Below are 15,469 nucleotides of genomic sequence, written 5' to 3'. Positions count from 1 at the left end.
TGCAGGTAGGAACACAATTGCGCAAAACTCCTATGCCACCACCTGTGGCAGTCCCTGGGCCAACTGGCCTGGAAGGGGCTAGGACGCCCTGTGTTCAACAAAGTTAAGCTGCGCCAGCTGCGCAGACTAGAACAGGAATGGTCCCCCACCTAAACGTGGCAGCTGCCCACTAAGTGCTGGGCAGCTGGAAAGCGAACTTCAGGCACTCCGCGTGCCTCTGGAGCCCTCTCTGGGCTCTGACCAATGACAATGTGCCCTCAAGAGCCTTCGTGGCTCAGCACAACGTTGGAGCCTCACTGGGCTCGAGGAAATACACTCCCCACGTTGGAGCGCTCTGAGCGCTCTACAGAAGCATGCCCCGGAACGTTGGAGTCCCACACGGGGGACTCTTCACTCACAAGGCCCCCCTAGAGCCTCACGGGGCTCGAGAAATGCTGGCGGTAACTTTTGGAGCCTCACGGGGCTCGATCACTGCCCCCGCATCCCCCAGCACATGCGTGGAGTCCCCAGCCCTCTTAAGCACTCACCGGGCTGCTCGGGGACTCCCGCGTCGTCCCCTCTCTCTCTGGTGCCGGCGGACGGGAGGGCTCTTCTCCACGCGGAGGGGCAGGCACCGACACTGTGCCTCGCGCCCCCTCCGCACCAACTCCGGACGCCGCGCTCCTCTCCTCAGTCCAGTGCGGGGTAGGCTCCCGCCTGGATCTTGACTTCTTCGACCGGGCTGCGACCGCGGGGCTTGGCAGGAGGCGGGGTAGGCTCCCGCCCTCCTGCTTCCTGTTCTGGGTGTCCCGGAGGCCCGCCCTCAACCCGCCTGACTTCCGGTTTCAGCCCGGGCTGCAGCGGTGATTCTCCTTCACAGCGGCAATGAGGGGTAGGCTCCCTCGCCACCGAGTATAACGGCGGGGTGGGCACCCGCCGAACTGGGCAAAACAACGGCAAAATCGCGGGGTGGGCACCCGCCAGCGAGATCCAAGCGCACACAGCGCTACAAGGTCACGGACAGCGCTCCCAGCGCTGGAAAGCCCCACAAGCGCTCCCAGGCGCTACAAAGAGAGCAAGTCCAGGAAAACAGCGCGCACAGCGCTACCAAGTCTAGGAAGCGCTCCCAGGCGCTATAAGCAATGTCCAAGAACAAAAAGGTCCTCCAGAGAGCAGGGGGCAAAGGCTGGGCCCAGAGCCAGCTCACAGGGCCCTCCAGCAGGGAGGCAGTCCCCAGTGGCGGTCTCTCCTGGCGCCCAGCAGCAGCAGGCCCCCCCTCAAGTGGATCCTGCAAGAGAACAACTTCTGTGGGGACACAGCCCCTTTTTATACATTACAAGGCCTTGTCTAAGGTGCAGGGAAGGGGCGAACCAGTTCCAGCAGGTTCCTGAGCACTTTGTTTTGCTCAGCCCCTGTCCCTATTCACTGGCAGGGCTAGGGTCATTAGACGCACCACAGGGGCCGGCGCCAGCATTGTGTGGGGTAATCCCTGTCCTATTCAGGACCCAGGTACACTCCTCCCCAGCCATCAACATGCTAACTCCCCATTCACCACTGGGTGACTCCTCCTGACTCTGGGGAATTCCCTAGTCCGTCACCTGACCTCACCAGCCAATCGCCAGACAAGCCACACATTTCAGACTGCACACTGAAGTGCCCACTTCTAGAAGTGGCACTTCCACACCAGGTACACGCACGCTGCACACATCAACGCGCAGCATTCACTCCCACGAGTCCGCACATACCAAACACGGGCCTGCACACCCCACGCATCAGGAACTACAGGGACACATACATTCTCCCATGCATTCCTATGGGAGGGCAGGCCAACCTCAACACACGCACGCACTTTACCCTGGGACACAGCGGTAAAGTGCGCCAAAGTCAATAAAATCACCAAACCAAGTCACCATATTAAGCAAAAAGTTTCGGGGTGAACCGGCCAGAAGGGCCAAGTCCAACACCCCCACTTTATGCTGATGTTTCACTGTTTTTGACTAAGTCTGGCTGGGATCCTGCTATCCAGGATCCCAGCCTAGCTGCTTTCTCCTCTAAATTGATTGCATGTACTTTAGGTACACTCCAGATTGGATTCTTGGGTACCCTTATAAGTCCCTAGTATATGGTATACTATGTACCTAGGGCATAGGTACCTCAGAGGCCTCTCAGGGGCTGCAGCATGTATTATCCCACCCCTGCGACACCATTCAAAATGACACAACAGGTCTGCTACAGCCGCCTGTGTAAGGTGGTGCATGCACCCCTTACTTAGATATAGGTTAACTATATCTACTCCATATCACTGCACATATAAACCTATCAGTGACCTCTATGGCAGGCCTTATCAATCCTGAAGGCAGGGTGAGACGGTGCACCTGCATGAGCAGAGCCTTTCTGTAGCCTTTGGAACCTCTATTCGCGGGTTGTTTGTGATGCAGCCAACCATATACTCTTAAGTGCATTATAACCTCGCGGTAAATGCTAACTTTAAAACGGCTGCATGGAAACATGTCGTGTTTGGTAACAAACACCTTGGAATCATACCTCCACACCAGTAACTGGTGTGGGAGGTATGATTCCACCCTACTAGAGGGAGAAATATGACAACACCGGTACAGCCGGTACCAGCTTTCTCGACCCTGGCATCACAAGATGGATGCTGCCAGCCACAGACACAAGTTTGCTCTCCTGCTGCTGGACAAAACTCCGGCAAGGGAAGGCTGGACAATAGGTTTCCTGTCACAGGGAGGTGTGACCACCTCCCAGAAAGCTTTAGTGTATTGGGGCTGGATGGGTGCACTCCAAGAGTGCTTTGATGTCTGCACTGGGGGCACATTTGGTGTCCCTGTGCAGAGTCCAGCTCAAAACAGTTGCATGAGCCATTTGCTCCTGCTCTTGCGCAAAACTGGACAAAGCACATGGGTGTAGCCACCCCTCTGTCCTGACCCTCCCATAGGTGGGTCTCCAGAGTTTGTCCCACCCCTTCCTTGGATATAAAGTAAGAACCCCTGGCTACAGGACTTTGGATTTACCTGGACGAAACTCTGCTACAGAACCCAAGTACTTAGACTATCTGCACTTCAATGGTTAAATGAAGAATCTCCCTTGGAGTAGAGGAGTTACTCCCCTGCAAGGCAGGCACCTGAAACTCATCTGACCGGTTTGCATCTACGCAGCTTCTGAAGGACTCTGAAGATTTCTGTAACACAGGAGGTGGGTTCCTGTGGTCTCGGAGGTTGATCTGTGCTCTCAGCAATTCTGAGATCCACATCACTCGTGGAGACCGTGCAACCAAAACCCCTGGGCACCATGTACATTTGCAGCAGCATATGCTTTTCGGTGATCCCTGAGGCGGTGCTTTGGGCTACTTGTATTACTGACCCCGAGCAGTGTTTCCATAGAAGATTAGCGGCCTACACTCCACGAGTGTTCTGTGGGCTGGTATTTTGTGATTCAGCTTGAGGTCCCTTTGCGTTCCCTGGTCTATCGACCTGTGGGTCCCTGTGAAGGTAACTTTAACTTTCAGTGGGTTTCCTGGTTGCTCCAGACGTGCCCTGACTCTCCAACGCTTGGGGAGTCCCCAGGACCTTGCTGGTTCTCACCGAAGTATCTTTTCTCTGACCGCGTGGGTTGCAGTTGCCATGGCTTGTTGACACTGACCCCCCAGCACTCGACATCCTTCGTGGGACAGCTCACCTGCGGACTTTGGTCATTGTTGACGTCTCCTGGTCCCTGTGGCTGCAGAGTCAAGCTTCACCTCTTTTCACCTGAAACACCCGACATTGGTGGGCATTCATCTACTGAGCCCCTGGTCACCCTTAAGTGACCCAGACTCTGTCCCCTCTGCTTTCAGGTTCTCCCCAGCTCCGATCCAGGCTTGGATCACACCGGACACTTTTCATCTTCCCGGCAGCAGCACTTCTTCGCCTCATGCTATTGAAATCAACAAGCGTTTCCGGCCCACTTGACCCCTATGCACCCGGCTCGCCTGGGATAGGTAACACGGGTACCTCAGTACTCTCAAGGGTGCTGGCCTTAGAACTTCTGTGTTCCAAAGGGTTTGCTTGAAGTCCTCTCCTAAGTGTTCTTAAACTTTAAAATTGCAACCGCGACTTTTCCATAGTGTTGTACGGAGTTCGCAGCTGTGTTCTCACACTGCACACGTCCTCCGTGGGTCCCCTGTGTCACTACCTTGGGTGGTTCCTTGGGGTCCCAGCAATTCTACGTGCTGTAGGCGCTGTGTCTAGTCAAGTCGTGGTTGTTATACCACGTTCTCAGTATATGGTTCGGTCTCCCCCTGGAGCCCGCTGTGTATTGTGCTATTTACTGTCGTTCTAGTACTGTAATATTGTGTACCTTGTTCTCTAATCTCATAAAGCGGTTAGTAGAGAGTGTTTAGTAATAAATACATATATTTTATATATACCTTGTGTGGTTCTCCTTTCATTTGGTCATTCAGGAGGTTATAATCTGGTAAACCAAGCTGCTTTACATTCCTTCGAGATTTAGCCTGAAGGCTTCTCTCCATAGCTACCACTAGGAAGCTTTCAATAAAGGTTGTCTTTCACCTAATCATCAATAAGGGTCATTTGGACTGGTGCAAGGTGCCCACTATAACTAGTAGACAGCATATACTAGGCCAACTTCTCACATTCCTCTCGACCGAGAACAAGACCAAGACCGATGGGTTGACTTCTGAGGCACGAGGGCCCGATCAGCTTTAGGGACAGCTCCCTCAAAACTTTCAGCACCATGGCCTGGCAATCGGAGCAAAACTTTGTGTTGCGGTAGCGCTCCAGGCACCGGAGACGCACTAAGTGGGGGTCTGTGACCGACTTGGTGTGATGAAAGGCACCGCACGGTCTTAACCCAGAGGTCTTCTTGCTAGACATACCCAGCACACCAAAAGAAGTCGGCAAAAAGTAAAAAAAAGTCTGTTAATAAATGACAGGTGGTAAGCTCTCTCTCCGACGGATCTGCACTGGCTGGCACAGAAAGAAAAGAACTGACGTCAGCGTTCCGCAGTGGCGGTTATATTGATGACGCAGATATCACAACAAACACAACGTCACGCGGAGTTGATCGACACCACCTACTTGCGCGCAGGGGTACTGCTAAGAAAAATCTTTCTGATCCGGCCTGACGCCTGGAAGTACAAAGGGAAGGAATCTGCAGCTAGATGTCTATCAGATACATGGTTTTTCTTCTGCACATGCATTGGGTTTTCCATGATTAAGTTTACCCTTTACACTGTACACTCAGAAGAAGGCTTGGCCCGAGAGGTGTTAGTGCAAGATCATTGTGGCAAAAGAAACAAGCATTTGCAATGCAATCAGTCTCACATTGCAAGAGTTAGAGCTATTGGCATTGTAAATGACAATGTCTTTAACCCATGTGTTTTGGTTTGGAGTGGATGTATGTGGCATCAAGTGAAATTATGTGGGTTGGATTGGAATTGTTAGTTGTGGGATTGTGTGGTATGGGGTGGACTTGTGTAGTGGAATTATGTGGCAAGGTGGATAGATAGCGGTGAGAGCTGCATAGAATAGATAGACAGGAAGACAAAGAGGGATAGGTAGTTTGTGCACAAAGTGGTGAATGCACGAGGAGCAGAAAGAGTGTGTGAGAAAGAGAGAAAGAAGGGGAGAGAAGGCGACAGAAGCATAAAGAGGGAGCGCTTGTGTATACAAAAGACACCCCAAGAAGAGGAGGAGAGCGTGGGTTTACGGAACAGAAACTTGAAAAGGCATGGGAAAGAAACTGTGCTTGAAGACCTGAACGTCAACCACATGAGAGAGGCAGGAAGAGAGCGAGAGAGATGGGTGAGATACTACGAGAGAGAGTGACTGGTTGCTCTTCCAAAAGGAACCATATTTTACAGATGGTGAAATTTGGAGTGCTTGCTACAAGTTGGTTCTCACTGTGTGCAGTAGCAAAACACCCTCTCACCAAATGTTTCCAGCCATGGCAGATATAATTTGGTTCTCAGTTGAATTCAGTTTTTTTGTATTGCTGATCTTTTTTTACCCCCAGTTAAGCAACTTTAACCCACATTTTCTCTTTAGACGTATGGTTTTATGCATGTCATTCTCTCATTTATTTTTGAGTTTTATAATAGCCTTCATGTCGACTTGCAGACGGTACTCTGTGCTATCTGCTTGGTGTTCATAAATTGTAGAAAAGATTATGGTTAGCTAAAGTGGAAATGGCCTTGTCTGGAGCTTCTGGATCACTGTAATAGGTCTTCAGTGGAGCAGCAGTCTCCAGAGGTGTTAGGTTCTGCTTTCAGGTTGAATTCATGCCATTCCATGGCTTAGGACAGAGGGTACCCAGTGATCCACAAAGTTTCTTTTGCCCGGAGGGCAGCTGGTGGATTCTGAACAAACTGACCGATTGGAGGTTCCTGACCTAGTGGAGTGGGGATCCAGAATATGCAACTAGTGAGCACTTTTGTTGCAATAGGGCTTGTGAACAGTGCAAATTGTGAAGTTATTCCATTGGGTGCCACCTCAATATATTAAAGACTGGTGTCATATGATTGTGCTTCTAAAGATGTAGGCATAGTTTGGCAGACAATACTGTAGCATTTGCAGTCCATCTGAAAGTTTGTTTTCAGGAACCCTTTGTAGATAAAGTTACAGTAGTCCAGACAGCTCTCAGTAGGGCCCTCAATAACCTCACATCATAGCTGGTTTAAGCTGTATGATTTTCCAGAGCATGAACTGCTATAGTTTAACACCCTTGATAGTTCTTGTACATGGTTAAGAAAGTGCAGCCATTTGTCAATTCACAAAACCCTGCAACATATTTATTAACAAAAGAAAAATATATGATGAAAGAGCGAGCAAAAGGGTCAGCGAGTGTCTGTTGGTGGATGAGAGGCTAGAGGTGGAAACAAGATTACACATGAACGGTATTCAGCTTCTCCTCCATTAGATAGCACCGGCTGCATATTTCTGAGCAAAACGTTGGTCCTCAGCACTTTTTCTTTTTTTACAAAATTTACAAATCAAGCATTTATAAAAACAATGCAATTTTTGGAGCAAGATGAAGGTGCAGGAATGAGCACGAACGGACGTTACAAGGAGGAGCTTCAGAGGCTCCTATAGCTGCAGTCTGAAAGTTGTACGAGGGGGACAGAGCGTTGAAAATGTCAGGACCTATTCACTTTCCCTAAGGGAAAGAATGTTTGTGCGTGCCCTGTTGATCTCATCAAGATCACCGGCGCACCTTGGAAGTTAGGGACATTTTTGGCTCTGCTGGGGATCCGCATATGGTGTTCCGCACAGATCAAAGCAAAGACTTGGACAGCCCCTTTTGATGGTTGGAGGGAAATGCACTCACGCAGCAAGGAAAGGAGGTGCAGTATGGGCACTACCTGACCCAGTTATCCAACAGTCCTTCTTAGACACTCCTGTAACAGCTGAATCTGTTTTTCGCCCACCTGCAGCAGTGTAAACTAGGCGCTAGCAATAGGAACGGTCGTGTAATAAACAGAGGTCATCGGGGGTCTAAGAAACTCTCAAATAAAGCCAATTCGAGTGGGTGTGTTTTCCAAGTGCTTTATCAAGCAACTCCCAGCACAGAGGGAAAGATGGGGACTCCCACAGAAAGGCCCATAGGCAGCGTAGAGAAGTCTTTGACGCGTGCTAAAGTAACCCTACCCAACTGTGAGCGGCCCATGCACAAGGAGAATCCCCCGCACATGGGTACCAGCAAGCTGTCCCTACATTGTGAAATGTAACTGGTGCTCATGTAAAGCGCTGTAATACTGTTGGGTAGAGTTTGCTCAATATGAAACTGCAAAACAAAATAAAGTCAGGTTAATGAATGCTTGAGATAACGGAGACTCCGTGTCCCCTTTTCACATTCTTTAGGCTGTTGCGGGAATGAACCATTTTAAATTACACCACAGCCCTGCACCACTGACATTTGTTGCCACATAGTTGGGCGCTGCTAAAATGCCCCTGACACCTCCCACAAGTCGGTCGGGACTTACTACTTGTAGTGGGTCAGTGGTCTTGTGCTCTGTCCGGCAGGCAGGATTTGAGGTGCACAACATCCATGGGCCAGGCGTGGCCTGCGGGGTCTCATAAAACGGGAGGAACCGCACATGGTTCATCTCCCGAGCCAGACAGCAAGTGTGTGCGTATTTTCATTACCCCGTTATCTGTAGCCTGTCTTACCTGCTACCAGGCCTGACTTGGTCAGCCAAAGGTATTGCCGATCCCGGGTCGCAACACTGGCGACCGCGCCGCGCTGTAGACCCTGCTTCAAGACTCCGTCCGGCGCTCTCCTGCTGCCGTGAGTGACGTCGATAGCCACGCGGAGGCACCCGCTGTGAAGGAAGAAGCAGTGTGAGCAGTGGCTGCCTGCAGCGAGTGCGGCCTGCAGTGAGTGCGGCCTAACTGAAGTGCCCAAAGCAACAGCGCAGACACGTGGCCACGCCAATCACAGCCCTGCGCCCTCTCCAGCTCTGAACAGGAAGGGGTGGCTCGCACGCGTAACCGCGTATCACCTGAAGCGCTCTGCTGGCACGTAGGGAGGGCAGCCCGGCAGCAGGGCTCCTCAGGAAGCCGCTGCAGGCCATACATGCAAGCCCAGCCAGGGCCAAACAGACAACAAAGCAGGTGTGAGCCTGGTGCCCATACCCTACAGTTACAAGGAGGAAAAGAGAAAGAAAAAAAGAAAAACGAGAAAAGAAGAAATAAAAGGGGAACACAAGGGGCACTAAAGAAGCAAGGCCACAAGTAATCACAAGGCTAATAATACACTGGGCGTGAATACAATAGAGCCCATTCAGAAGAAGAGAGGGAGTAGCACCCCAAACAAGAGATTAAGGGAAAAGGAGAACATAGAGCAGGAACATGGCAGAAGAGAACCAGTCACAGGCCCAGCAGAGAGCCCCAGTGCAACACGCCCTCACAGGAGTACTACCACCTTTCAGTGAACTTGAGATATGGATAGAACGACTAAACAATTACTTTGTAGCCAAGAGGGAGACTGACGAAGTGGTGAAAAGGTCGCTACTCCTCCACTATACGGGGATGAAATATTCAAGTTGTTCAAGCACCTGCCAAACACAGGGATCGCCAAGGATTACGAAGCTGTGGTGACAGCCCTAAACACTCACTTCGACCCCCAATTCAACCCCGATTTCGAATGATTCAAGCTGCGCCAGGCGTGTCAACGGGAAGGGGAGTCGTACGATGCATTCTATGCTCGACTGCGTGAGCTGGCTAGCACGGAAAATGACCAGCCGAAGAAGAGAAGGGCCCAGGTCATTCAAGGATAACGGGACAAGACACTGAGAAATCTCCTCTTACGCCAGCCACAGATCGCCCTGGAAGACATACTCATACTGGCGCGGATCCACGGTCTGTCTGCCGCGGGGGCCAGCGAGATGGACCAGGCTCTTACGAAGACCCAGGAAAGATCAGGGAACATCAAAACCGAGTGAGCCGATGCTCTCCAGTCAAAAACATGGAGTGATACATCCAAGAAGCCAAGGCCCGAGATGTCCAGAACGAGGTGTGGGTACTGTTGGCGTGAAGCACACGGGCAAATGACTGCCCTACACAAGGCAAGACCTGCGCTAATTGCAGAAATTCTCAATCATTTTGCGGCCGTATGCCAGAAAAGAAACCGAGGAAGAGACACCCGAGGACAAAGACCACATTCCAGAGCCGTGCGAAAGCTGTCCCTCACAGACTCAGAGCAGGGAGAAGAGTCCCAAGGAGCCAGCCGACGGTACCAGGGGCCAGAAGACTCATCCACGGACGAGGACAAAGTAGAAACTTACCTGATCTCGTTCACTCGAGAACTCAAGCGTCGCAGAAGACCACAACCAACGTGCGTGGTCAGGATTGCAGGATCGGAGGCGAGAGCAATCAATGACACTGGAGCCTCAGTGAACGTGATGGGCCTTCAACAGTACCGTCGCCTCCAGCCCCGACCGCAGATCACACCGTCCCGGACCAAGATATTCGCTTACGGAAGCCAGTCCCCACTGCCACTGAAAGGGAAGATATCTATGCCAGTAAGATCAGAAGACCAAGCGGTCATGACCACGATCCACGTCATAGACCGAGAGGTGGACACCTTGATCAGCAGCCACACGGCAGAGGGCTTAGGGCTGGTGTCTTTTGCCAGAAGCGTCCGAGCACATCAGGTGGACGACGTATTAGATCAGTTCCCGGAGCTCTTTCAACGGTTAGGGCGTGTCAAGTGTGCCCCCATCAAACTACACATTGACAAGACGGTCACCCCAGTGGCATTGCGACATCAACAAGTTCCATTCCTCCTGAGGCCACTGGAGGAAAAATAACTTGAAAAACTGGAACGCCAAGGGGTGATTGAGAAGGTATCGGGACCAACGCCATGGGAGTCTGTTACAATAAAGGATGATACGTAGACAGGTCTTGTAGATAAAGGTTATAGATTTATTCTTCAGGTTACTTCTTCAGTCACAGGTTACAGGATGATGGTAAGATCCATAATATGCCCCACCAGGAGCAGCCTCCTTGCTGCTCAGCCCATCCACTCCAACTGATTCTTCCTCAAGCACAAACACTATGAACATTCCAATGTTCTCACCATTGGCTGAGCAGCAAGGCAGAGAAGAACAATAGGGAGGATGCATTAACCAACAAGCAGATTCTAACACATCTCCCCCTTATAATGATTATAGAAAACAAATGTATGTAAGATAAGACACACATACGACATGTCCAATAAATTCACCAGAAATTACATGCCCATCCAATCTAGGAAAAATAGGAAAAACACAAGTAAAAATTTTCCATTCTTTAAAACAGTGGGTGCTCACCCACGTTAACTCACAGTGCATACACAACTCAGCACAGGGAATATCTCACCCCACAAACAGCGGGTACCACACCGCCTCTCTTCCACAGGGTACCCACATTGCCTCACACCAAGGCAAAACTAGACACGTTATATTCACAACCCCAAAACAGTGGTAATACATAACTCAACCCACCTCACTTCACACAAACAGGGTATCTATCATCCCGACAAAATCACAGGGTATCATCACAACCCCCAAACAGTGGATAACTAACACCACCTCGCCTCACACACAAGGCATTCCACTAACAGCAGGACCAGGGACTCCAAATCCTCTACAGCACTTACACAACTCATGGCAGGACCAGGGACTCAAAACCCTCTACTGCACATACATAACTCATGGCATGACAGGTCTAACCTCAAAGCTAAATGGTATGACTCAACCCATACCAAAACAGGGTATCTTTAAACCCATCACAATCACAGGGTATCTTTAAACCCAATACATTTCCACTAACACAGGGAAACTCAGAAAAATGTAGCACACAACGCACGGTCATAAACACCTCACACAAGGCAAACAACTATACACAGGGTATCTCCCACCCCTTCACAGTGGGTACCACAAAACCCACCTAGCATAAAGAACAATACACTTAGAAAGAACATGGCAAAAATTGTAGCAAATTGAGCACGGCATACATCCGAATATTAATAGGCAATAAATGCATGAACTACTCAGTACAACACGACACATGTAAAATAATCAGCATCATGCCACACACTTCACAAGAACCGGAAAATTACTTAAACCCCCCAAAACAAACGTGATAATACATGTATGCAGTCATTTAAGACTGGTAAATAGAAGTCCATGGTGAGCGACTTCTCACCCGAAACTCCACACAGCATACCAGATCTCCGAAGACACTTCCAAGCCTTTCATGGAAAGTCTGACAAAGCGTGAACATCACCTAAGAAGGCCGCACGTAGCCAACGCTGAGCCGAATGGCTCTTCGCATGTCCTTGCTGCAGAGCGTCCCTAGGCAGCACAGGAGACATGTTAACAAACAAAGACGTCACTCGAAACAACTGTGGTACCGCAGACAGGTAAACTGCACATGCACAGTTCCGATTTGAAATTTCTTCCTAACGTTGTGAACCGCTTCTCAGCTGCAGCGCAATAAAGCTATTCAGACATCACGTAGATTGCAGGCAATAAGAACGGGTTCCTAAACACGCACAGAGCCAACTCAAAGTAGTAGGGAAATTTCAATTTCTTTATCCTCATGTCTTCTTTGTTTCTAGTGACACTTCAAATCTTTTGTGGCCTTGTATTAAACTTTCCATCACCCTTGGGTCTTTTCCGCTCGTCGCTAGTGTTACAATGAAGGATTGCACGTAGACAGGTCTTGTAGATAAAGATTATAGATTTATTCTTCAGGTTACTTCTTCAGTCACAGGTTACAGGATGATGGTAAGATCCATAATGTAGCCCACCAGGAGCAGTCTACTTGCTGCTCAGCTCATCCCCTCCAACTGATTCTTCCTCAAGCACAAACACTATGAACATTCCAATGATCTCACCATTGGCTGAGCAGCAAGGCAGAGAAGAACAATAGGGAGGATGCATTAACCAACAAGTAGATTATAACAGAGTCCCCGATGGTAATCGCGGAAAAGCCCAAACAGCCGGGGGCCATACGCCTCTGTATCGACATGAGACTACCTAATCGTGCCATCAAACGAGAGTGCCACATCAAGCCCACCATGGATGACATAATTGAGGATGTTAATGGTTCCAGGTGGTTTTACAAATTAGACCTTAACGCAGGGTATCACAAACTGCCCTTGGCGGAAGAGAGACGATATATTACAACATTCAGCACCCACCTAGGGTTACATAGGTACAAGCAACTAAAATTTGAAATCTCCTTAACGGCAGAGGTGTTCCAAAACACCATCCGCGAACTGCTCTCTAGCCTACCCGGAGTCCCCAAAGTCAGTGATGACATTTTGGTCCACTCTGCCACTGCCGCTGACCATCATAGGCACCTGAGCAACACCCTGTTTCACCTCAGCAAGCATGGCGTGACACTCCACCGAGAAAAATGCTTATTCTTCCAACCCTCGCTGGAGTTTTTGAGGTATGTTTTCAACCAGGAAGGTATCCATGTGGATCCGCGGAAGTCACAGGCGATCCGAAATGCCCCAGCTCCGACCACACCCACCGTAGTAAGGAGTTTCCTTGGCATGGCCATTTACTGTGGACGATTCATTCGGGACCTCGCAACCCGCGCCGAGCCGCTGCTGGCCCTCATGAGAACTGACACCAAGTAGGCTTGGGGAGCACAGGAGGAAGAGGCGTTTTGGAGCATCAAAGACGTGCTGTTGGGAGATGCCACACGTGCATACTTCGACACCCGTGTAGCGCACAAAACTACTTGTGGACGCCAGTCCAGTAGGACTAGGAGCGGTGCTAGCCCAAGAGCCAGGAATATGGGCGGCTCTTTCATTCGCCAGCAAATCTTTAACCCCCACCGAAGCCAGGAATGCTCATATCGAGCGGGAGGCGCTCGCTATTAAATGGGCCTGCAATCATTTCCATTTGTACCTGACGGGCCAACCGTTCACTATGGTGTCCAACCATCAGCCACTGGCTCCCCTCTTCAAGGGGTCAGCTCCTCACCCGCCTCCCCGGATCGAACGATGGGCTGTTAAGCTCCAGCCTTATCAAATGGAAGTGGTCTTTCGACCCAGGGCGAAAAGCCTGGGGGATTTCCAATCCCGACACCTGTCTCCTGGGGAGGAGACTGACGATACCGAAGGATCAGAACAGTACATCAGAATGGTCTCTGTTGCTGCATGCCCTTAGGTGATGACACTCGAAGAGATCAAGAAAGCTGCTGAACAAGACTCAACATACACCAGGACTCTCCAAGCCATCCAGGAAGGATCCTGGAAAACATACCTCTACCAAGCTAATGCGTGGGCGTCAGAAGACCGAGATTACCTGACCAAGATATGGAGGGTGAGAAGGGAGTTAAGCGCCACACAAGATGGACTATTCCTGCGAGGCCCGCGGCTGGTAATCCCTCAAGCGTTGAGACCACGAGCTACCCAACTGGCCCATGGGAGCCACCAGAGCATTACCAAAATGAAGGCAAGAATGAGGGAAAAGGTCTGGTTCCCAGATCTCGAAACGACGGTCGAGTAGAGGAAGACACCAGGACCTCGAGTCCCGCTCAACCAGGGGTGGCACCTCAAGATCCACAGCCAACTTCACCTCAGTGAGGTGAGGTGAGCTGCCTATCCGAAGCCAGCCACATTGTCTTACATGCTCCCAGGCCTGTCTTGGCCGGCCAAAGGTATTGCTGATCCTGGGTCGCAACACCACTAAGCCTCACCTAGTACAGGATGTCAGGCTCTGGGTTAAGCACCGGGAAGGCCACTGCAGCCAACAAGCTGCCGACCAGGTGAGGCAGACAGTAGACTCTGGAGCAAAGTCCCACAAGGCCTCCATGGAGCATGGTCAGACCGGCGCAGGACTTTTTACGCTGCGGGCGAGAGGCTGGACTCTGTTCGGGCAATACAAATAATGGGAAGGGTTGGGCGGTGAGCGTAGGGGCAACACAGGGACGGTTGTGGGGCTGAATGTGAAAGCAACATGGAGAGGGCCGTAAGGAAGTGAAAGCAATAATGGAGAGCGCGGGAGGAGGGGAGGCAATGGAGATAATCACACGTGGCAAAACAAGAAAAAATGCAGATTGTAAACAAAATACGTTACTGATGTGGGCAGTGCTAGCCTCGCTCCTGATTTTGTAAACAAAGCCTGCACTGAAAGGGAGAAGACATTAGACAGTCTTGTGCCTCGATGGCTAAGAAGACCATCTGTGGGCTCTGGCAAGTTGAGCGCCTTAACAGAGGGTCCGAGCCCGTAGCACTGTGCAGGTCAGCACTGAGGACTCGAACATTGGTCCAACAGAAATATTGAAATACAAGTGCAAATAAAGCAGCTTTCAGATCCAGTGTAAGCGATACTGTGCGGCATCCTCAAAGCAGCAGAGCAGCTGTAGTGTGTGACAGGCAAGGAACCTCACAGTATGTGTGGGGGGGAACAGGGGAACCTGAAAAAAACAGTATTCATACCGCAAACAGCACCATGTGGCTCTGCTGCGTACCTTAATGTTAGAAGCGGATCTGTAGTGCATGTGCGAATGGGAGGGCGTACAAAGGGTGACAGTAATTAAAGGGCGCAATGGGGGATATGATAGCGTCTTGAGTGACGGATGTAGTCCTGTAATGTATGAGAGCAGACGGCCGTCCTGTACACGGGGTGACAGTACTGAAAGAGGGTCTAGAAGACACCATCTCGGTCTGAAGGACCTCCATGGGCGAGTCTGGGGGTGGAGGAGGAAGTGGCGCAGATCAGCTGCCCTGTTCGTGCAAGCTCCCGCCTGACCCCCGCAGATCTCCAGCGAAGGGCATCCCATAAATAAGAAGGGCAGATCTGAGCTGCACGAACAGTCCCTTGACTTCTGCAGAACATTTAAACAAATCACGCACCGTAATAAGAAAAGAGTCCATGAAAAAAACACATAAATCCACACAGGAGAAAGAAAACAGTGAAAGGGCCAGTTGCCATGGGCGGGAACGGAAATACCATAAGGCGACACAA

The sequence above is a fragment of the Triturus cristatus genome, chromosome 1_2 (assembly GCF_964204655.1).
Source record: "Triturus cristatus chromosome 1_2, aTriCri1.1, whole genome shotgun sequence".
Taxonomy (NCBI): domain Eukaryota; kingdom Metazoa; phylum Chordata; class Amphibia; order Caudata; family Salamandridae; genus Triturus; species Triturus cristatus.
Note: the sequence above shows the minus strand (reverse complement) of the source record.